The following is a 25031-nucleotide window of genomic DNA, read 5'->3' on the forward strand; positions in this document are numbered from 1 at the left end:
TTGAAGGCAATGCAGTCCTAGGGGAGGAAAAGTAAAAGCACGGTTTTCAGGTAATAACTCAAATTATGGTTCCAGTCTTTGGGGATTAAGGTTTCCACAGGGCAGGGTTTAAGAAGACACCAAGGGTGCACCATCAGCAACACAGGGCCGGCCACGTGCAGAGGTCTAAGTTGGTGTTGGGCACCCAATGGAAACCAATAGAGACTGGGAAGAGTTAGAAGAAAACAGATTGCAGGTAAGTAACCGCAGTTTCAGGGCACAGGCCCCAGGGGTTTAGATCAGTACAAAACATACACCCTCAGTGGCACTGGAGAGGCCGATTGCAGGGTGTAAACACAGTGTCAGGCGCCCAATGAAATTTAATGAGGAACTCCGGGTTCACAAAGAGGCTGCATGCTTGGTCCAGGGAGTCAAATGAAGAAGGACCAACAGCTGGACAGGTAAGTAGAAATTCCACTGGATGTCCATGTACCGTCGGCTGGGTTCCCCAAGGCCAGGGAGCTATGGATGCAGAGGTACCTTTAGGCATCGGGAATCTTCACCGGATCTGGTCATGGTCGGGGGGGTGTCCTCTGGATTCAGGCATTGTTGTGTTTGTCAGGAGGGGCAACTCAGGGTGGACTCGAGGTCGGAATTGCCTGGGAACCTTCTCTGGACTAGTGGGCCACCCTGTGGGCATCGTATGCAGAGTGGGCAGGACTTGCAGATCTGGAGGGCTCTGGAGTCCTTGTTGGAGGTTTCTTTGTGGACAGGGCCACTGTCCTCTGGAGTTCTTGGTCCTTAGGGAAAGAGGGCAGTCCTCCGGGGGTTTGTAGAGGTCGTAGGACCTGCAGGATGAGTCGTCTTTTTGTAGCAGGAGTCTTTAATCTCCAGACAGGAGGGCTGAGGCCAAGTCAGTTGTCATCTGGATTCTTCAATGCTGGTGTGGCTCCTCAGAGTATCTTCTTCTTTAGGTCACTGGGAATCAGAACAGCAGGGTTCAGGGGTGCCCCTAAATACTAGATGTAGGGGCTGTTCAGGGGTCAGAGGGCAGTGGCCAATGGTTACTGACCCAGAGGGTGGATCCACCCTTCCTGTGCCCACTCCCTTTGGGGCGGGGGGCACATTCCTAACCCTATTATCTAACATCCTCAAAACAAGATGGAAGATTCTGAAAAGAGGGGTTCACCTCAGCTCTGGGCATCCTAGGGGTGGTCCCATATGGGGTGGACACTCCTTCTCTTGCTTACTAATTTTGGCCCAGGAGCGGGCATCTCCACTGGTTGGAGTTCCCTGGGTCAGCATAACAATTGATAGGAGCCTTTGAAGTTCACTGCAAAGTGTTGCTGTTCCTGCAGGGGGGAGATGTGAAGCACCTCTACCCAGAGAAGGCTTTGTCCCTGACTCGCAGGAGCACAAAGGCTCTCACCCCATGGGGTCAGAAACGTGTCTGGTGGTGGCAGGTTGGCATAGACCAATCAGCCACACACCAGAGAATTAGTGTAATTTAAGGGGGCATCTCTAAGATGCCCTCTGTGTGGATTTCTCAATAAATCCAACACTGGCATCTGTGTGGGTTTACTGAGCTGAGAAAGATGATACCAAAAATTTGTAGTGACAAACTCCCAGCCTAGGTACTCAATATGGCTTCACTGCACTAACACTGTTTAAGAATGGACTTAGACACTGTAGGGGAACATTGCTCACGCTGCTGTGCCCTCACCTGTGGTATAATGCACCCTGCCTTATGGCTGTAAGGCCTGCTTGAGGGGTGACTTATCTATGCCACAGGCAGTGTTTTGTAGGCATGGCACCCAGGGAGGGGTGCCATGTCAACTTTACCTTTTTCTCTACATTAACACACACAATCTGCAATGGCAGTGTGCATGTGTTTGGTGAGAGGACCCTTAGGGTGGCATAATACATTCTACAGCCCTTAGAGACCTTCTCTATCCACAGGGCCCTTGGAACCACTGGTACCTTTTACAAGGGACTTACCTGGGTGCCAGAGGTGTACCAATTGTGGAAGCAATGGTACAGTTTAGGGAAAGAACACAGGTGCTGGGGCCTGGTTAGCAGGATCCCAGCACATACTCAGTCAAGTCAGCATCAGATATCAGGCAAAAAGTGCGAGGGGATCATGCCAAAAGGGGCACTTTCCTACAAGGTGGATCTCCTACAGAGAGAATATGCATTACATTTTCGTCCCCTTTATGCCCACTGGATGCCCCCTACTCCAGAGCGGGATAGCCCCATCATACAAGATCTGCCTCTACGTAAACTCAGTGCTGACAAGAGTGCTCACTGCTGTGTAGGTTTAACAAGGAATATCGTCCATGCCCTCAGGAAAGACCCCTGGACCCAATGTGCTCCCACTGGAACTGTACAAATGGTACTCCTCCTTGTTGATTCCTCACCTCATAGCACTAAAGACATATACGAGCAAGGAGAGCTCCCAAGGAATCTTTGGGAAGCTACCATTACAGTAATCTTCAAACCTGGAAAGCCCCCTGATGAATGTGGGTCCTACCGCCCAATCTCTCATATCGATCTGGAGGTAAAACTTTTAGCCAAGATCCCGGTCACACGCTTGTTCATGGTGATCCGTTCTGTGGTTCACCTGGACCAGAATGGCTTTATGCCAGGAAGGGACACCAGGCAAAGCCTTTGGCAGTCGCTTATGGCCCTTGCCCACCTGGACGAACTCCAGGAGGGTACAACGGTACTGCTAGTCAATATAGAATGGGCCCTTCCTGTAGGCAGTCCTCTAAAAGATGCAATTCAGCCTGAGATTCAGGAAATGGGGATCACTTCTGTATACTTTCTAATAGGAACCTTGTGTCCGATGTCCTCACTTCAGAGTCTAGGTCTCCTCCCTCCTCCATCCTGATACACTTCCACTGTCTGATAAAACAGTCTGACCCACACCTTGGCACAGGAACAGACCTGAGACGTTCAAGATGGATCCCACTGCTCTTCATCACTCTGCTTCGCATATACATACAATGCATATACTACAAATAGTCATATACACAAACATGCAAAACATACACTTGGATGGGATTAGGTGGCAAAACAGGGTATAAATCTGACTGCGCATCAGAGAGACACACTCAGCCAGTGCCAAATAACTCATGTTTAGTGAGCAAGTAAAAAGCCTTTAATTTAGAGACTAGTGAAGAAAGATCTTTAAATGAGACCTTTTCTTTTTCTGCACCAACTCCCCTTGTGTGCAGCGTGCAGACCCTGTACCAAGGTTGGGATACACTAGAACAGTGGGTACCAACCTTTTGACTTTTGTGCCCCCAACCCTCATATTATCTTTACTGGAACCTGGGACCCCCCCACTGAATCATTATTGGAATCCAGGGACCCCACAATTGAGTCATTACTGGGAGCCAGGGACTTCGGCCTAAACATTGTTGATTATATGAAACACAAAACAATACACAAAAAATACAGAAACAAGCATTCATCTAACACATGCACAAATAACACATTTTATTTTATTTGCACACAAATATAAATAATAATTAATAGGAGGGTTGGATCTTTTCTAAATTAATCTGACGCCACACATCATCCACACATTGTCCATACTATATTCTGTTTGATGCACCTGCATCGCTCCCACAAATAAAACTGAAGATATTAATTTAATTTTTAGCCCCCAGTTTCATATTACTTGACGTTTACAGTATGTCTTAAAATTTTCAATTGTACATTTAGACACTTTATTTATATACCCTTTATTAAGCTATTAAAATTATTTAATCTTCTAAGCAGTCGTGGGCCCTCTGAGGAGGCTTTGCGGACCCCTGGGGTTCACCGGACCACATGTTGGGAGCCACTTCACTAGACTGTGCTTAAAAGAGCTGTCCTAGGCTTGGCAGGCTGTGGCTCCTAATGTTTAAATGATTTGTACACTTAGAATCACACGTTTAAACTGTCAGCACGGATATGGAGCACTATGTATAATGTTTCTTTCAATAGTTTACATTCTATTCTCTGATTGTGCGCTATCTCAGCAAGCCTTCTCCTGCTATACTCCTAAAAGCCTGCATGCAAAATTTACGTTGTTATACTTTCTTTCTTCAGAGTGGCCCTCTTCTTACCTTCCATCAGAAATACCACTAAATTAACCACTAACATTGGTTTCCAGAGTAGCATGCTACTCATTATACAGTGCTTCAGTGCCTCATCAGGGGTAGTAAGTGCTAGATAAATCCTATTACAATGATAATTACAAAAATGAAAAAGTTTGAAAAGTGAATTTCTGAAATTTGACAGGTTTCTGTCAACACAAACATGTGGGCCACTATTCTACAGTCAGCTACATTCAGATTACATGGTGTACCATCATTCTGTAGGAGGCTGGCCTGGTTTGTAGTGGGTACCAGAGGTACTTACACCTTATATCAGGTCCAGTTATCTCTTATTAGTGAAATGTAGTCAGTGTCTCGATGCCAGGCTGTCTAGGGGTAGCTGTAGCTGAGCAGCCAAGGCTTATCTAGGAGACATGCAAAGCTCATGCAATACCACTGTAGTCACACAGTGCTTATACACATGAAAGAAAATTCTCGGTGTTCCACAAATAAAGGTACTTCATTTTGGTGCCACAAATGCCAAAAATATCTTAGAGGCTATACTCCCTTAGGAGGTAAGTAATATACACAGTATATACACTAGAATGCAGTAATAGATGTAAAGATAGTAAGAGAACAGTGCAAATAATTAAAATCACAATATATAGCAAGGGGCCTAGAGGGAACGCACACCATATACTCTAATAGTGGAATGCGAAAGTCGGTTTCCCACCTAGGCAAGTGTAGTGAGTAGAGGGGTGTTGGGAGTGTAAGAAAACACCAAAGGTAAGTAATAGAACCCACCCCAGAGCCCAGGAAAGCAGGAGTAAATCACAGTAAGTTTCCTAAAACACACAATAACATGTGATAGAAGATTTTGCAAGAACCAGAAGAGACTGCAAGGCACCAACGATGGATTCCCGGACCTGAAGACATGTGGAAGAAGGGGACCAACTCCAAGAAGCACTGAAGAGTCCGGAGAGAACAGGAGCCCCTGCTAACTCGGATGAAGGTGCAAAAGAACAACCACCAGTGAAGAAAAACAGTCAGGATGCTCTTCTGTGGAAACTTCAAGTCGGGCCTCGCCGAACCTGGGGTGGGACTATGTCCCCAGGCTTCCTTGCTGTTGTCTTGCGCATTTAAGTGCTTCCAGGCCCCGCAGCGTGGGACGCGCTTCTGTGAAAACTTCAACTCGGGCCTCATCGAACCTGGGGTGGGACTACGTCCCCCAGGCTCCTTTGCTGTTGTCTCGCGCATTTAAGCACTTCCAGGCCCCGTAGCGTGAAACATGCGTGGGATGCGCCCGGGCGTGCGCCATCATCACCCGACTGAGGCTGCGCTGGGTGTTACTATCTGCTTCTAGAGAAGTAAGTTCTCGCTCCAGGATTTGCCTTAAGGTTTGACTCACTAGCTTTTGCATACTTCTTACTGCCTACTTCCTATTGTCATTTAGAGATGGGGAAGCATAAAGCTGTGGATGTTCCTGCTCATATTAGTGGCCCAAAAAAATCAAAAAAATGGTCTAATATTAAAACGAGCTTTATATCCAATCGAGGAAGTCACTCCCTAGAAGATATAGATATTCTAATTGAAGAAGTGGAGGCCATTTTAAGAAGTAATTCTAACTTACCCTCGTTAAAACAGGGTACCCCTGCTACAAAAATCCCTGATATAGTTAAGAAAAGGCCTCAGACACCTAATCCATCTAGGGAGACTTAACAAAAGACATTCCCCAAGTTTCAAGGTCGGAACCACCCTCTGTGCCGATCGCTACCTAGTGTAGTGGGTTGGATGGTGCATTGTGTACTACAGATGGCCTTCCTGTGGGGGTTGACGCTTTCCGCCTTCCTCTAAGTCCTGATGTTTTGGTGATTCCCAATATCCCGTGTTCTAACCGGTATGGGCCCCTGGTGGAGAAAGAAGGGTCCTGCGATATTGCGACACATGTACACACTGGGGCATGCGCTGATGTTGATGTTGCAGCTAATATATCTTTCCGCATGGAAAGACCGTGGATGCCGTGTGGCAACTTTGATTTTTCCTCTGCCAATCTAAAGCTGGACGAAGTAAAGAGCCTGGTGTTGACATTGATGAACAAATTAATGAGGGAACCTGGGCTGCTGTGTGGATGTAGGTGTTCTAGGCCAAGCATGGATGGGCCCCTGCCTGTCATGGGGGTACATCTATTGTTTCTGCTGTACCCGAACCCAGGCCTCAATTAGGCAACCAATATTTATGGCCTGGTACCATTCCCCTCCCCACATATTCATCTGTTCCCCATACTGAAGGACCACAGGCTCCCCTTGAGGCCACTAGGCGTAAGTGCAGTATTGGTACCAAGGGTTGGAGCCTTACCGGGTCTGACTGGCCCAGTAAAACTCAATTTGTTGACCATACCAAGGGTCTTCGGGCGGCTGGGTCCCAGGTGCTGGCTGAAGCAGTCATTTCCCCAGCTCATCATATCAAGCCACCTGATGGCGTCCTACATCAGGTTGGAATGAGATGGCCAGAACTTAAGAAATAGGTCCGAGCCCCTCGCAAAAAAGGAGGTACCTTATTAAACTGTAAACTTTGCAGTTGTATAGTGCACTACTTACCCATTAGGGTCTCAAGGCACTGTACGCATACCACTGTGGATCCCCTCCTGGCTTTTCCCTGTGAGGCACTCACTCTTGGACAGCCCCAGGGTAAAGCCAAGCATCCAAGCGCTGTGAGGGCCCTTGTGGAGATTAAGCAAGCTATTGCCCAGAGTTACACCCATTAATTAGATTAGGCACCAAGGTAAGAATTATCTGGTCCAAGGGAATTGAGCCCAAGACGTGCTGAGGTGGGAATTGAACCCTGGTCCCAGACCAGATCTCTGCATCAGGGTCTGCCTCTCTAACCAGTGTGCCACACTTCTCCACTTATTCATGGTTGAGGTACTTCACTTATTCATGGTTGAGGTACCCAAGCTGCCTCCAGGGTCTGTGGAAACTCGGGTTTCCTTGATAAATAAGGTAATCTATTGGTTGAGAGTCCAGCGAAACTGTCTTTCTGTTAATCAAGCAGATATTTTAGAGGTGGGAAGACACTGCCAGTTTGGCTCTAACTTCAATTTTATCTCCATTTGTTTTGCAGACAGGTTGTTAGGGGATAATCTTATTGATTTTGAACTACACAATTGTTATCTTAGGAACACAAACTGCAGCGATCCAGCTGGTGGGAAGTCTGATACCAGCCACAAGCACGCCTCAGCCTTGTCAGCAAATAATTCCCATCTACTATCAGATATTGATTGACTATTCACTGACTCCAACCTAACAATTCCTATTCTGGGTTCTGCGGGTAGGCTTGGGGTGTCTGATGAGCTTGTCCACTGTGGGGAACCCCAGTGTCCCAGGCCTAGAGACTTGGAAACTAATGCTGAACTCTCTATTATGTCCTGGAATCTGGCTGGGCAGGAAACTGCTGGATCCTGAATGGGTATAAACAAGCAGGATATATGCTTATTCCAGGAGACCTGGGCTGTGGACCCTGTCTCCCTGGATGGTTTTTTATCATATCATGTGATGGCCCAAAATGCAGACGGGGATACTGGTCGCGCCAAGGGAGGTTTACTGATATTGCTAAACAAGAAATTGCAGTGCAACCACTTTGTATTAAAAATTGACTCCCCAGATTTATTAGGTGTTCAGCTTCTATTTAGTAGAGGCTTCAAGGTAATTATAATTAATATATATGCAAGGTCAGCGCCGCGGGGATTGGAGTCCCAGACCATGACTCAGTTGTTTGAATATCTAGACACCTTGCCTCCCAACACCAACTTAGTGGTTGCAGGGAACATGAATTGCACATTGGAACCCTCATATTAAAGCAATGACCTAACGGTCGAAGAGGATGAACATTGGGGTATTCCACATTTTACGAAAGAGCAATTTTGTATCCGCTCCTGTGCTGCCCTACAGTTGACATCACTGTGTCTTAAGTATGGACCTAGGGTCTGCAACGGCGTTCTGATCCACTTTTTAAACGAGGCCAGTCGTCTAGTGTTATTGATTACTTTTTATTGGATGTCAGGTTACGGCCAATGCTGGAAGATATGAACGTGGATTTTCGCCACAACAGCGACCATAACTCCCTGCTCCTTACATAGTGTCGAATTTAGAAGGTCCCGGAATATCTATTACACTGTTGTCCCGTAGCCATTCTTGGATAACAGCCATATTCGTGTTAGCTGGCCAAAAGTGTTGTCTAATCCATATATGATTAGGGAGATTTAAAAATTGTTTGTTGATGCAATGGCTAATTATGAGGAAAACAAGGTCACTAACCTTACAGAATTCTTACTATTCATGAGACAATGACACACAAGTTACAGAATATCTTTTATAAGAAAATTCCTACTAAGCAATTTGACTTCACACTTAAAATCAGGGAGTGGTTTAACAAGGATTGCTCTAAGGCTAAACTTGCATTAAAGCTAGCCATTGTGTCCAATTCACAGTGGGCAATTAGAACAGCCAAATTAGCCTATTATAAAGCCATAGCACAGGCAACAAAAGCTGAGATGATTCAATTTGGCAGAGTGTGATGAATGCTGCTAGATATAATAACAACATGTTCTATTGGAAATTATTGTCTGATAGACACAGAGAGGGAAAGAGCATAATTCACACTCATATTCAACCTGAGAGTTGGGTTGATCACTTTTCTAACCTTTATGCTCTACCCTGTAATTTTTCCTCCCACAATTCTCTCTCCCAGCAGTTGGCTGGGGTGTGCCCACCATCTGACGACTTAGGAACGGATGTGCGCAGTCAGGATGACTACATTGTCTTCACCCTGGAGGAAACAATTGCTGCAATTAATTCTCTGAAATCTTCTAAAGATAAAATACAGGGGGATTTATATAAGTCTGAGCCAGTGATCTTGTCCAGTTATATAAATATGATATCCAATGCAATAGCAGCTAGGGGTCCAATACACAGTACTTGGAAAGGGGCTGAAATAATTCCCATTTATAAAAGGGGGGGGTGAGCTCTCCAGCTAATTATAGACCAATTAGCCTTATTGATAATCTCTTTTAGATTGGGCTGACACCCATTATGTGATGTCTCGACTTCAGGCAGGTTTCACCCTAAAACTAGTACGGTGGACCAGGTTTTCAGGCTGGCGCTCCTATATTGGAAATATGTAATGCTTGCCAAACAAAATTTATATGTTGCTTTTGTGGACCTTCAGTCTGTGTTTGATATGGTTCCCAGAGAAAAACTATGGGGTGTTCTATACAAAACAGGTACTCCAATGAATATAATCCATCTTTTACAGTGGTTACACAAGGGCACTTATGCCCAGGTGAGGTGGGGTAATCAGGGAGAACTAACAGACCACATTGCCATCCAGGGGGAGGGTTCGTCAAGGATGTGTTTTGGTACCAACTTTATTCACTTTATATATAACTGAGGTGGTACAAGCTGTATCTCTCTGCCAAAATGATGCCCCCTCCCTAAATGCGCAAAAAATCCCTATACTGCTCTATGCGGATGACTCCCTCCTTATCTCTAAAACTCCAATGGTTCTCCAGACTCTCGTTGATAAGTTTATAACTTTCTGTACCAACCATGGGTTGGAACTGAATGTTAGTAAATACAAATTAATGGTGTTTAGCCCAGGATTAGTCAGGAGACATATTACTACTTTAGCTGGGGCTCCTTTGGAAAAAGTAAGCTCAATAGACTATCTGGGTGTGAGGATCTCTAACAAATTGCACTGGGAAGAACAGATCAACAAGAGTGTGTCTCTTCTCCAACACAGATCTGGGGCCATTTTGTGCTCTTATAAAAGTATCGCCACGAAAGCCGTCTCTCCGACTATAAAGATTTACTTGGCCAAAGCACAAAATGCTGCTACTTACGGCGCTGAGGTGTGGGGCTTCTGTAAAACCACTAAACTGTCTGTGGGTGAAAATAGTTTTGCTAGAGCACTACTTGCGTGCCCAGGCAGTACTCCCTTAATCCCCATCTTTTTGGGCCTTGGTTTTAACCATATTTCTGACATGGTAGCTTTAAGACCGTCACTGTTTTGGGTAAGAATCTGGATGACCCCTCAGCTCATGACTTACAGGGACTCTCTTTTTGGTCTTTCAAAACAACCTAATGCAGCCTCTATTCCATGGTTTAGGCATGCGTCTAACTGGTTTCGTACCCCGGGACTTGGGAATTACCGGGAGAATCCATAGGATTTAGGGAAGGCCCATAAACTATCCCTGAAAACAGCTTATTGGTCCTATGTCAGGAACAACTATCTCCTTGGTACATCACTTGGACGTCTGACCAATACATTTCTTGATTTCAAGTGGTACCCCCAGTACCAGTCTTATTTAGATCTTATTCCCGACTCTCAAGGAAAGATTCTGTATGTCCGCTTCCATTACGGATGTTTACCGTTACTGTCTTTTACTGGCAGTTATTGGACACCGCTGTGTCTAACCTATGTCCAGGCTGCAATGTTGCCATGGAATCAGTTGAACATTTTATGTTCTTCTGTCCAGCGTATGCTTCTCCTCGATGCAAGTGGATTCGTCCATTTTGCTAGAAGTTGGGTTTTAGACAATTCGCTATTGTCTTCAGGATTTTAAAGAGCAATACTTCTGCTACCTTGATTCATGCAGATAGTAAGTTCCTTGTGGCTGCATGGTATATACTAATTCACTTCAGAAAAATATTGTAATTTGTAAATATGTATGTTTTTAGGGTACGCATTGAGAGATTTTTATATTGGTTTTTATTGTTACCAATGAATGGTGTTTCTACTGTTTTATTATTTATTTTTTATTTTTTATTACATTTGCAACTTGTAATTATGTGGAGTATTGTTATCTGCTTTGATGGTTTTATGACCGAATAAAGCTTGTGTTATAATAATAACAGTCAGTACTGCACCCAAGAAGGCAGATGCAGGTTCCTGGTTGGTGCAGATGATGTCCCACGCCAGATGGAAGGTTGCAGTCTGGTTTGCGTCACTGGATTTCGCCAACAAGCCTTGTCATACGCAAAGCTCGCGGTTAGCGAAAAATGGCGCTGCCCGGGACCAGGAGGGACCTGGTGGCCTCTACCCAGAAGGGGGAGAGAGAGGGCTCTCCACAATGCAGAGAGCCCTCAGAAGACCAAGCAGCATGCACAGGAGTCCCACAGCATGGGGACAAAGAAGGTTCAAAAGGAGGCCCACACAGCACGACACAAAGGGATCCCACTCAGGAAGTTGTGCGTCGCAGGAGGGAGTGCTGGGGGCCAGAGCTGTGCTGTGCATGAAGAACTTCGGGGAAGGTTGCACACAAGCCTTGGTAACTGCAAAACATGTGGTGCATGGCGGTACTGTCTTGAGTGGGGAGGCAAGCTCTTACCTCCACCAAAGTTGAACAGCTGGAACTTAGGACCATCAGGACCATTTTAGTCCACCACCCACATTGCTGGATCCACGCACTTCATCAAGAAAGGGGACCCACGCCAATGGTCGTCGCTGCAGAGGGGTGCCTGCTAAAGCAGGGAAGTGACTCCTTCACTTCAAGGGACATTCCTTAGTTCTTCTGGTGCAGGCTGAAGACAGGCAGTCCTCAGAGGATGCATGACCTGGAAACAGTTGCAGTTGTTGGCAGGAGCTGAAGATACAATGTTGCAGAATTCATCTTTTCTTCTTTGTTGCAGTTTGTAGAGTTCCTGGAGGGTCCAGATGCAGTTTCGTCAGTAGAAGGTGAAGTAAATGATGCAGAGGACTCTTGCTGGAGTCTTGCAATCTGAATCTGAGGAAACACCCAGTGGAGAGAACCTAAATAGCCCTAAAAGGGGGATTGGTCAGCTACACAGGTAAGCACCTATCAGGGGAGGGCTCTGACGTCACCTGCTGTCACTGGCCACTCAGACGCTCCCAGAGTGCCCCACCACCTTGGAATCCAAGATGGCAAAACCCAGGGACACTCTGGAGGAGCTTTGGGCACCACCCTTGGGGTGGTGATGGACTGGGAAGTGGTCACTCCCTTTTCCTTTGTCCAGTTTCATGCCAGAGGAGGGACTGGGGGGTCCCTGAACCACTGTAGGCTGGATTATGCAAGGAGGGCACCATCCCATGCCTGTAACACATATTTTTAAGGGGAGAGGGTGTAACACCCTTCTCCTAAAGGAAATCCTTTGTTCTGCCTTCCTGGGCATGGGCTGCTTGAGCAACAGGAGGGCAGAAACCTGTCTGTGAGGTGGCAGCACCTGGGGCTGCCTGGAAAACCTCAGAAGGCGGTAATGGCAGTACAATGGGTCTACTGTGGAGCTCCCAGAGTGCATGGAATTGCACAACCAACACTAGAATTAGTATTGGGGTAACATTCCAAGATGTTAGACACCTTACAAGGCCATATTCTGAGTTACCATTGTATTGACCTATGACCAGTGCATGCGTAAAATGGCGTCCCCACACTCACGGTGTCTGGGAAAATGGTCCTGGATAGTGTGGGGGCACCTCTGCTAGTGCACACACATTTACTTTGCACCCAGCCTTCAGGGTTAGAAGGCCTGACATATAGGTGACTTATAAGTGACCTTGTGCAGTGTAAATGGAAGTGAAAGGGTGCTTGCACAAATTCATGCAGGCTGCAATGGCAGTCCTGCAGAAGTCTTTGTATGGCCTCCCTATGATTGGCAAAAGTAATGCTGCAGCCCATAGGGATCCCCTGGAACGCCAATGCCTGGGGTACCTAAGTACCATATACTAGGGACTTATAAGGGGTGACCAGGATGCCAATTTGGGATGAAATACTGGGTTACCAGTATGCAGTGACAAAATTGAGAGGACAGAGAACATAAGCACTGGGGTCCTGGGTAGCAAGATCCCAGTGACAAAGTCAAACACACTGACATCAGGCAGAAATTGGGGGTAACATGCCAAAAAGAAGGTACTTTCCTCCACATTCTTGTTCTGAAGTGTTATTGTTTTAATTTATCGAGGTTGAGGGTGTTCCACCAGACCAAGTTAAACATTAGTCACATAGATTGTTTACAAAGCCATCAAAAATTATGCTAGTATAAAACCAGCAGATGGCACACATGCCAATTAGGCCTACCTAAAGACGGAACTCTGTATTTTCAGCAACTTTAACATTTCCCTTTCTTTACAGCATCACACTATGTGAAAAATACATGACAAGGTAATGGGTGTACCAGCCCGTATATCTGCACACAGGGGCAGCACTCTAGATATGGACATTAATTGTATATGTGGTGTCTGTCCCGGGAAAACAACAGAAGGTGGTGCAAACAACAACGGGAGGGCAAGCAACAGCAACATGAGGAAGCAGGTGCAAGCAACAACGGGCAAACAATGACGACCAGGAGGCAATGATGGCATGGGAATCACGAAAAAACATAAGTACCTGAATGTGAGCATGACCACTGGGAGAACACTTGTAAAACACTTATACAGTCCTTGGTCCACGGTCCATAGAAGGGGCAAACACATGAAGAAGAAAGTGAAACCTGCACATGTTGAACAAAAAGAAGCAAGGAAATGAGAATGACAATTAAGAAAGCCAATGGTAAGTAATGGGTGGGTTCTAAGCCCCCTTTAAGTTTAACTTAATTAACAAAAATTCTGCAAGGGACAGCACATGCACTACCTCGGGTGAGACCCAAAAAGGAATGCAAGCATGTAGCACTGGTAGAATACATATTTTGCCTACATCGTGGGTTATCACAAACATTTCCCTAGGGGTCAAAAAGTATGATCTGTGACTAGCTAGACGGTTGCATTGATGCCAGAAGGTGAGAGTGTAAGGTTATAAGTCGTATGAAGTGAAGTATGTACATGGCATAGGCAATAAACTGAGACTTTGCGTGGCATCTGTTTGCCACTCCTGCTCTAACATCATACCCCATGAATTAAAGAAAAAGTGTTAACTTTTGATGAATGCGAGATACTAATCTAGTAGCTGAATTGCTCAATGTGAAACCAGAACAGCTGGGATCAATCCTAGCTTCCCCTTTTGACCAAACTGTGTGATACTAGGCAATTGTTTTATTTCACTTTGTTTTCCTTTTCATCATTACCACATCTGAGAGCATTTTTAAATGCATGAGTTCAGGGTGTGTGCTGTACAAAGCCTTCTCTTATGTTTGATTTAATAAATTATAATGTTGTTCCAATTATAATAACACTCTAGGCCACATAGAGGGTGCACCTGACTTATTGTCAGGACAGGAGCTGCATGAATATTTCAAAGTTCATGTTTGAAACGTATCACTTCTAATAAATGCCTCTCAATGCAGTGATATAACCTGATGTACTAAGGTGAAAAACGTCTGCATGTTAATCAAATACACTTGTTTGAATTTTGAAGTCATTTTCTCATACTTGTACATGATTAGTGCAAGATGTTTTTAAAAATGAAGGTGTTCCTGAAGATAAGTTGAGTATGACAACTTCTTTGCCATTAGTTTAGTTAAGATTAAAATACATGCTTGCCTGTTTAACAGCATTCTGAATGTTCATGATCTGTCAAGCAAACAGTAGTGCAGTGCTGCTGTTTACCAGGGGGCCACATATAAAAGTCAGGAGAGCTGTCCTTTGAGTATCCAAGCCTACATATTGTTGCTGAAGTTGTTAGGTTGTTGTAGGTTCTCAACTGTATCTGCTCCCAGGCATCAACATGAAAGACTGGATCATCAGCAAAATTATGTGCAAAATCCCCAGACTGTTAATTTCTATTTCACTGCAGTAGCTTATGAATCCTCAGTCACAAGTGTTGCCGTGCCTGGCAGGGACATCGGAGGTGCTGCCGGCCTTCTATGTTGATGGCAGATCTCCCCCTTGTAGCATGGCTCCTCAGATTTATTTTGCCATTGTCCTGGGACTTGAGGAAACAACCTTAACTGCTCCAAACTTTTTTTTTCAAGAATGTGAAGCACCATTTTGGCCATACACTTCGGGACAGCTGGTATGTAGCTACTACTAAAAACACTGGATTGGCTCCATGTGACATGGCTTCTAATCTCATCCCTTAGGATTCTGATTAGTGGCATTCCCTATAGAAAATCATACCCCATAGGGACACCTTATTGGTCAGGTATTTGTTCTCAGCTACAGATATCTTGGATTTGAAGTGAGTTTCTCACTTTTGAGCAACATCAATGTTGTAAACAACTTGCCATTTTTGCTCCTAAGCATTCTCAAACTGGATGTGGCAAGTGTTAACTACCAACGCACTGCACCATGGATGTCTCTAAACTAGCGGTTCCCAACCAGTGGTCCAGGGATACCTGGGGGTCCGCAAAGCCTCCTCAGGGGGCCCTTAACCACTTAGAAAATTAACTAATATTCACAGATTAATAAAGTGTATATAAATAAAGTGGCTAAATGCACAATTGAAAATTTTAAAATGTACTGCAAATGTCAAAGAATTTGAAATTGGAGGCTAAAAACTAAGGCCCTCATTATGAACATGGCGGTAAACACCGCACCTCCAGCAGTGGCGGTAACTACTGCCAACAGGCTGGCGGCCCGGATCGCCAAATAATGAAGCACATGAGAAACAGCCAGAGTGAAAACCACACACCACCAGCATTTGAGTGCCGACATCGACAGAGGAGGCCACCCACAGGCCGACGGAAAGGCCCCACCCGCCCAACAAATAATAAAGCACAAGACCGCCGTCAGTTCTGAGGCGGGAACCACCCGAAACAAACTAAATAAAAGGAAACACTCACCATAGGCACACACAACACGCCAAAGCAGACATGGAGAGAGATTTGGAAATCATGCCAGTGCTGCTTCTTGCCATATACCTCCACGACCGTGACAGCCTACAAAGACGACGACGGTAAGAACCGCAATCTACTAAACAAGGGACGAAAGGGCACAGTTATACACCCACCCTCCCCATCCACCCTGCAACGCACCCCCAACCCCTCACACCATCACAAGCCTTACACACCAGAACAAGAGGTACTTACCCGACACCAGGCCAATACAATCAGCCCAGAGCACACACATGTGCACACTGCACCCCTACAATGAAACGATGAATGACGTCTCCGGAGTGTGCCAACAGCAACACTGGGCACACAAACTTTAATAAATAAACAAAAATGCAAAGTCCAAATAAGGCCATTGGCCAGTCCAACTGTAACAGGCTGAAGGGACCAAATGGCCCGAACTTGACTCCCACATGTGCACATGGTACTCCACCATAAAGGGACATCAATGGTGCAGCCAGGCACCTCAGGGAACAGTGGCAGGGGGTGGCGGGTTGGGGACTTACGTCTGGGAGGGGGGCTTGGGCTTACGTTTGGAAGGTGGAGGGTTCTTGGGTTTGCACTTAGAAGGTGAGGGAGTGGGCTTGGACCGGGGGAGGCAGATGGACCTGGGGCAGCACGGGGCTTCTTCCTCTCTGGGGAAGGGGCACGGGAATGGGAAGGGCAGACTTAGATGTGGAAGGAGTGGAGAGGGCAAGGAGGTGGGCACGTTTAGGGACGAAACGGGATGAGCCAGTGGGTTTGAAAAGGTCAACACGGGACAGGAAAAAAAAAATAGGGGCAGTTGGTTTGGACATGGAGGAAGGTGTGGGGGTAGAGGGAGTGCTAGTAACTGGTGTAGGTGTGCTGGACGTGGATGCAGGTGCCTGTGCAGTATGCTGAGATGTGGTGGATGTGTGTTGGGTGGGTGTCTGGGAACGTCTGAGTGTTTTGGGAGGAGAGGGGGTAGACACAGAGGAACAAGACAGGCTGCCAATGTAAATGGATGTTGTCTCTGTGTCTGCAGGCCTGGTGAGTGTGCTGCATGTGCAAAAAGAACAAGTGATGGACGGAATGCTGAACAATGTCAAACATTCACCCCCAGTACAGAGATCTGGGCCTAAATCCATTGGTTTTTTGCTGCCCATGCCATTCCAGTTCGGACTCAGCCCTATGCAAATCAGTCTTGACCCTGTTCCCCACGGGAACAGTCCAGCCCGAACTGCCAGGTCAGGTCTTCCCTGGACTGGAAAGAAGCATCCTAGGACCGGTTTCGGGGTTTCACCCCTCATCAGCCAGGCTAGCTTAAATCCAGTGGCATGGGAAGCACAGGACCCACGTCTGGGCATACCCTTCCCACTTAGGGCGACAAATGCAAAAAGAACAAGTGATGGACGGAATGTGTCAGTCAATGTCGTTGTGGTGGATGACTGGATGTCTGATGTTGTGGTGACTGCAGGAATGGGGCCAGCAACAATGACTGAGGGTGCAGTGCTTGTGGGTATGCATGTTGAGGTGACAGGGAGGCAGGAGAGGTGGACACACTGGGGGAAGAGGATGCTGTTGAGTGTGCCTTTGTATGTTGTATGCCTGTGGTGGGAAGTGTGGTGCTTGTGTTTCTGTGTGTGCTTCTTGTGTGTTGAGGTGTATGCATGGCTGTCTGAACGTGTGCTCGGGATGGGAGATGGGAGTGGGGTGCTGGAAGGGGCAGAGGTGGCTGGAGGGGGGACGAAAAGACCAGGGTCACAGGCTGTCGTCAAAGAGGAGGCCAGAGCCTGAAAAGATCTCTGTAGGCCAGACATGGCACCGTGAATGCCTTCCAGGTATGCATTGAATTGCTGCATCTGGGATGCTAGCCCCTGGATGGCATTCACAATGGTTGTCTGCCCTACAGAGATGGTCCTCATGAGGTCAATGCCAACTCCGTGAGGGCAGCAGGGCTGACTGGGGTAGGGTATGAAGGGCCTGGGGCGAAGGAGACGCCCACCCTTCTGGGTGAGTGGGCACAGGCAACTAGGTGGGGAGTAACTGGGAGGGCAGTGATGGTATGGGGGGCGGCGGAAGATGACACAGAATGGGTGGGCCCAGTCGGGTCTGCCACCACCAGGGAGCTTGCATCGGAGGAGGGATCAGAGTCACTACCTCCAGTGGTAGTAGCCTCCACTGTGGTACTCCCTCGCCCTCCAACCCACTGGTCCCCTTGGCGTCAATAGACTCTGCCTTCTTGGAACCGTGGGCTACTGCATCCCCACTTGCCAGTGCCATTGCTCCCTCATCAGATGATGCTGATGTACACAGACAACACAAGAGTACAAAGGTGGGAGACAAAACATGAGAGATACCTGTAAATATCTGAATGGATGTACAAACTTGGTGCACACACACTTCCACCCAGCTTACACACCTACACGCAGCACCTAAAACTATAGTCATATCTAAGGCCCTGACTAGTGGCCACAACCCTAGTATACAGCTCTTCTCCCACATGACACAAGGTCCTGATGAACTGTCAGACCTGCCCCTAATCATCTCAGTGCTCATGTGGGCAGGATTGCTGGTAGACACCTGTCAGAATTCCTGGCACTAGACTGCATACATACTACAGCACCCTCAGACATCCATCAAAGAGGCATGAAATGGTGTTGATACTCACCCCCTTGTGGCTGATGTGCAGCCTTCAAGCGCCCATCCAATTCTGGATATGCCACCACCAGAATGTGGCACATTAGGGGGGTCAGGGTCCGACAGGCACCCCTTCCTCCTTTGGAGGACTTCCCTAGCTGGGCCTCGCAGGTCTTCCTGGCCCAGCGCCGCAGGTCCTCCCACAGCTTCCTGCAGTAAGTGCTCTGCCGGTTGTAGAAGGGAAGGGATGTGAGCATGTTGGTGGTTTGTGGGTATGCAGGGTGACTGGATGTAGTGATTGTGGCCTGGGTGGGGTAGTGGTCCTGGTGGTAGTTGGAGGGGTGGGGTGGTGCATGCATTACAGGTGTGGTGCATATGGAATAATTGTAGATGACTTACCCAAGTCCATTCCTCCAGTGAGTCCAGTGAGGCCCTCAGGGTGCAGTATAGCCAGTACCTTTTCCTCCCAGTCGGTTTAGTTGGAGGGTGTAGGTGGGGGTCCTCCCTGAGCCGCACGGATCGTTCCATCTCTTGTGGATGTCGTCCCTTGTGCGTGGATGGTTTCCCACTGCGTTGACCATGTTTACATTTGTCTGCCATTAACTCCATCTTCCTGGTGATGGGTGTGTGCTGGACCTGTGCCCCGAAGATTTGTGGCTCGACCTTCAGTATTACGTCCACCATTGTTCTTAGCTCCCTATCTGTGAAGCATGGGTGCTTAGGGGATGCCATGGTGTGTGTTGTGGGTGGTGTGTTGTGTGGATATTGGTGAGGGTGGTGTTGTGTGACTTGTGTGATGTTGCGTTCAGTGTATGTGTGTTATGTTGTCAGTCTCAGTTGTCCTATTGGCGATGCAAAGGATTGTGGAGTGTGTATGTGAGTGTTTTATAGTGTTGTGGATGTGTGTCAGGTGTGTGGGTTTCAAACTTGCCAATGAGTGCATTTCTTGCTGCTGGGTCCACTTGCTGGCCCGTGGCAGTCATACCGCCAATGGCCGTTTGACATCTACTATCCACTGTGGTGATTTGTGCATCATTATTTGGAGAGAGGGGGATTTGTCTGCTTGGCGGTGGCAGGGTGGGGTGTGCAGCCTTTCTGCCATCAAGGACCCTGGCGGTGCCTGGAGGTAGCAGAATTTCTGGAGCTTTCTGTTTTTGGCATCATTATATGGCGGGTTTCTATTCACCGCCCATGGCGGTCTTCTGTTCACTGTCACCAAGGCAGGCGACAGTGTTTCCCGCCATGTTCATAATGACCATCTAAATTAGCATCCTCAGATTGATTTGTGGGAGCAGTGCAGGTGCATCAAACAAAATATAGTATAGATGATGTGTGGCTTCAATTGAATTTAGAAAAGTTCCAACCTACCGATTAAATTTTTTATTTTTTTATTTTATTTTCTTGCAAACTAAATACAATGTGTTATCATTTGTGTATGTGTTTGATGGCTTCCTTGTTTCTGTATGTTTTATATATTGTGAGGTTCAAATCATTGACAATGTTTATGTCTGGGACCCCAGTGTCCAGTAATGACTCAGAGGGGGTTCCCCAGATTCCAACAATGATTCGGTGGGGTGCCCAGGGACCAGTAATGATAAAGTGGGGGTCCACAGAAGTCAAAAGGTTGGGAACCACTGCTGTAAGCCACTGCCCTCATCATTAGGTGTATTTATGCTCTTACCATAAAAAATTGTACAGTCAAAACAAATGGATAACCTGACCCAACCATTAATCTGCAGCCCCAACCAATTCAACCTAAATAGGAGGAAGTGTGGCCTGAGTGCTGGGACGTGGATTGTGAGTTTATTTATGGCAGCAAATCTCCTCACTGTATCTTAGAACAGTACCACCAAAGCAAAGCATTAGCTAAATTTTCCCCCTCTTAATAACTCCCTTAATGTGGCATGGTGTGTACTGTAAGCAGAGGAAAGAATAGGGCCCTTTCCGCTATGAAGAGAAGCTCAATGTGTCCTTCTAAGTGTGGCTCGAGATGAGCTCTACAAAGTCTAGCAATCCTTGCTAGGGGCACCCAAACTAATACACAAAACAAAATAATAACAAACAATACAAAAGATCCAGGGAGTCTTTCATTTCAGCTGAAGAGCCAGAAGATGTTTGGAGGCACAAATCGATCATGTCCATGTGAAAATGTTGCCTTTGGTATATTTTGAAACCTTAGTGGGAAAACTTGCAGCCATTGGAAATCATTTGGACCAAGGATTCAAATTCAATGAATCAGTAATGGGGAGCCCGCAAGAATTTCACTACTGATCACAAGGTATGAAAGTGTGTGGATGTGAGAGGTATGAAGGACTAGTCTTCGCTTTACACATAAAGTTCTTTGTACTTGGACGTTAGATTTGGACTATGGTGGTAAATACACTGTAGGACACCAACACCACCTTCCTTATGCAGAGGCCAACTTCACGCAAGGCATCTAATCCAGATAGATCTAATCCATCTAATTAACTGAGTTTCAGGTTAACGTGTTATGACACGCATGTGGTTGGAAATATTTCCATCACCAAGTGTTTACTTATAAACTAGAGTAGGTGGTTTGAATTATTTTCCTTCTCCATAACCCTATGTTTGGCTAGACCAGAGAGAGGGTTCCGTATTATTTCAACATTCTTTTACCTCATCCCTTTCAGAAGACTAGTCATCCGTCCAAAGGATTTACCTGCTGTTTTGAAGTTCTGCTAAGATTTGTTCTTCCAAAATGTGTTTCCAATGGCAGGAACATCGACAAGGCAATTGTAGAACTGAAATTGTGGAGAGTGCTGTTGAATACCTCAACTGCCATTCATTTATTTAACCAATGTACAGTATATGCAGAACATTTTGGGGTATAGGACAGAAATAAGAGGGGAGAAATGAGTTGCAATATATTACTTTCACAAGAACATGGTGATAGACAAACAGACAATCATCATTCAAGGAAGGACAATTGCAGTAGGTACCCAAAGTCAAACAAGTCCAAAATAATAACAAAGCCTTGAAAAAGACCATGAGTCATAGGAAGACTGAGTGAAGAAAGCAAGGCTGGTCTTAGACATCTAACTGGGATGCATGGTGTCCTTTTAGATGTGTGTGGCATGTTATGAGTGCAAGTACTGATATCTGCTGACTATCATGTGGCACATTTGATCGCAATTTGAGAGGTATAAAATGCCCTAGCTAAAGTTTTCAGTTGAAAGCTTTAAGATCGTTGCCACCTCCATGTGCAGTAACATTCAATATTTGTTAGTGGAAGGCCTTTGGGCTTTCTGTTTGCTACACAGCACCAGTCCAGCCAGGGGGGCAGCCGAACACTCTCTGTGATTGCCTCGAAAAACGTAATTACAGAGGCACAGTAGTACACATGCTACCATGCACAGAGGTTATGCAGCCCTTAAAAGAAGGGATTTTTCTAAGTGAACAAAGGTATCAGTTGGAAAAAAAACAGATGTGCGCCTCTTACTCCATATTGTTACGTCTAGTACCAAGATTTCAGCTTCTGTGGCTCATGTCTGCACTTGTGTTTAGGTAGCTTGCTTCTCAAGCAATCTTTTGCTATACATCCTTAGAGCAGACTTTAGGTGGAAAAATGGAAACATACACAAAAATGCTTACATCTGTGCCTCAAAACCAGAAGTGTCCTTACTGAATGTGACTGGCTTTTGACTACCTATATCCAGTTTTCCAACTCTCTCCTACCTGTAATTACTTACTGCCCATTATGCCGACTGACATGTAGGGCAGCAACAAGAAATGCCATCCGTTTCTGTCTTGGGAAGGTTCTTAACGGTGCCCCAGCTGTGGTTCAGCCGTCATTTCTATTTCGCCGGTTCACCTCCAAGGTGTTCTTTGGCCAGGCTCTCTTTGGTTTGCCTTTTGGGATCCAGTGAGTCTTGTTCTTTCTGATGGTGTGTCTTAGCCATCTCCATTTTTTTTCTCATTATGATGGTGTCCATGCTCTTGTGCTTGCATCTGATGAGCAGTTCCTTACTGGAGATTATTGGCAGCCAGAAAATACACAAGATTCTTTTCAGGTTAAATGGAGTGGAAGGCAGATAGTTTGGTGACCAACCCGCACTAGCCTCTCTAATTTCCTTGCTTGTCCTTTCCAACCATAAGCACCCCCTCCTATCACTCTCCTCCACTCTCTTCACACTCCCTCTCTAGCCTGTCACACAACACCTATCCTTAGCTCATCACCTTGCTTTATCATCAGCTTCCTTTCTCATCACCCTCATTAGCTCCCACCTTATTCTTCTCTATTCTGTCCCCTCCACTAAGCTCTCATAGCCATTCTCCCAGTGCCTTCCTGACCCCCACTCACTCCCATCACCTGCTTGGCTTTACATTCTCCTACTTTCTCAATTTTCTCTTTTCTTATCAACCACCTCTCACCAGCGGTGGAAGGGCTTAAAAATATATATTGGAACTCTGATCCTGAGCTCGTTGGGGTGGAGTCACGAGTGATGAGCGGAGTCAGAGACATAGCTAAAAATAACAAAATATTCTGTAACTATTTTGCTGGTCTTTCATCTACAGGCAACTACATATAAAATATAATGCAAAGACCCTAAATGAACAATAAATGCAAGTTAAACTAATCGGTGGAAAATGCTCTGATCTGGTACGAAAGTTCAGTTTATTAATGTGATCACTGGTGTTGGACTCTGTCCGACTCTAGAACCGGGGAACAGTGGCAGTTTTATTTATAGAGCAATGAAACTTCAATGTGTGACAGAAAGTACTGTGTCTTGTCTATGTAAGTAATTAATTTAAAAAATGTATCACACGCAGTAGAGTTGCACACAGTATGAGACAGGCTGCTGTAGTTTAAAATAGATTGTAGTGTTAGATACGTTTCCCACATGAGAAGGTAGGCTGACGCAAATGTTCAAATGATTGTGTTTAAGTGCTAGCAGATGTTTTAGTTTTAGTAATATGCACTCAGATTCTAACTAATGGAAAATTTATTTTTCTTATATATATCCATTAAAAGGGGGCATTCTTGTAACATTTTTACAGCATCTCTCTCAAAGCGTAACCATTTGTCACCAATGACTTCAAAATACTTGATCCTTTAAAGTCTATACTGGCTCGCACGCAGCCTTTACATTTGCTGATTACCCGACTGCACATATAGTTATATAGCAGGCCCGCTGGGGAGAAGACTTGTTTCTTTGTCAGCTGTCTCTTCTCTCTCCATCACAGTAGAAGTGATCCTGAACCTTCCCATCTAAATCACCACTAACCATTCAGAGAAGGCTGTTTTTTTAACAAAAAATAGGGGTCAAGTACTGTTTTAGTGAGCTTATTAAAATCTTAGGAACATCATTCCCCATAAATCCTGCCCATTTCAACCTCTGTGTATCACAAGCATCCTCATCGCCTCTCTCCCTTATCAAACTCTTCACACCCTCCTCCAATCCAAGCCTGCCTCTTTCTCTTGTGATATTTCTTCTTTTCCATCTCTGTTCGCTGTTTTATGGTCACCATTCATTCTCACTTAGCCTTTCTTTTCTTTTCCCCTTCTGACATCTTTTCTACCCACCAGCTCTCCTTGAATCATTCATCATCTTTCTTAACCATCACATTTTAATCTGGTCAAGTTCCTAGATTTGTTTCTATTTTGGTTGCTGTTATGCTTTCAGTGTAGGCCTGGATTTGTATGTGGGACACAAAGACAGCAGTACTGTGGAACACTGGAGTGCCCAGCTCTTTTTCATTGGCTGGGTCACCTGACTTCTGACGTCTATGTAGGGATGGGTGTGAGGAAGTGCAGCACAGCCTACTGAGAGGGGGCTTTGCTGCGATGTGTCCTCAGCACATTACAGTCCCTACACTTCAGAGCCACATCTATGAAAACTGTGACCGCCGTTTTTTCAAGACTTCATTTGATAGGACACTGTAGGAAAGTACCATCTTGCCTGGCATGTTACCCCATATTTCACTGTATATATGTTGTTTTAGTCTATGTGTCACTGGGACCCTGCCAGGCAGGACCCCAGTGCTCATAAATATGTGCCCTGTATGTGTTCCCTGTGTGATGACTAACTGTCTCACTGAGGATCTGCTAACCAGAACCTCAGTGGTTATGTTCTCTCTGCTTTCCAAAATTGTCACTAACAGGCTAGTGACTAAATTTACCAATTCACATTGGCATACTGGTACACCCATATAATTCCCTTGTATATGGTACTGAGGTACCCAGGGTATTGGGGTTTCAGGAGATCCCTATGGGCTGCAGAATTTCTTTTGCCACCGATAGGGAGCTCTGACAATTCTTACACAGGCCTGCCAGTGCAGCCTGAGTGAAATAACATCCACATTATTTCACAGCCATTTACCACTGCACTTAAGTAACTTATAAGTCACCTATATGTCTAACCTTCACCTAGTGAAGGTTGGGTGCAAAGTTACTTAGTGTGTGGGCACCCTGGCACTAGCCAAGGTGCCCCCACATCGTTCAGGGCAAATTCCCCGGACTTTGTGAGTGCGGGGACACCATTACACATGTGCACTATACATAGGTCACTACATATGTATAGTGTCACAATGGTAACTCCTAACATGGCCATGGAGGTAAGTCCTTGCCTCC

Source organism: Pleurodeles waltl, chromosome 7, assembly GCF_031143425.1.
Source record: "Pleurodeles waltl isolate 20211129_DDA chromosome 7, aPleWal1.hap1.20221129, whole genome shotgun sequence".
In the NCBI taxonomy this organism is placed as follows: domain Eukaryota; kingdom Metazoa; phylum Chordata; class Amphibia; order Caudata; family Salamandridae; genus Pleurodeles; species Pleurodeles waltl.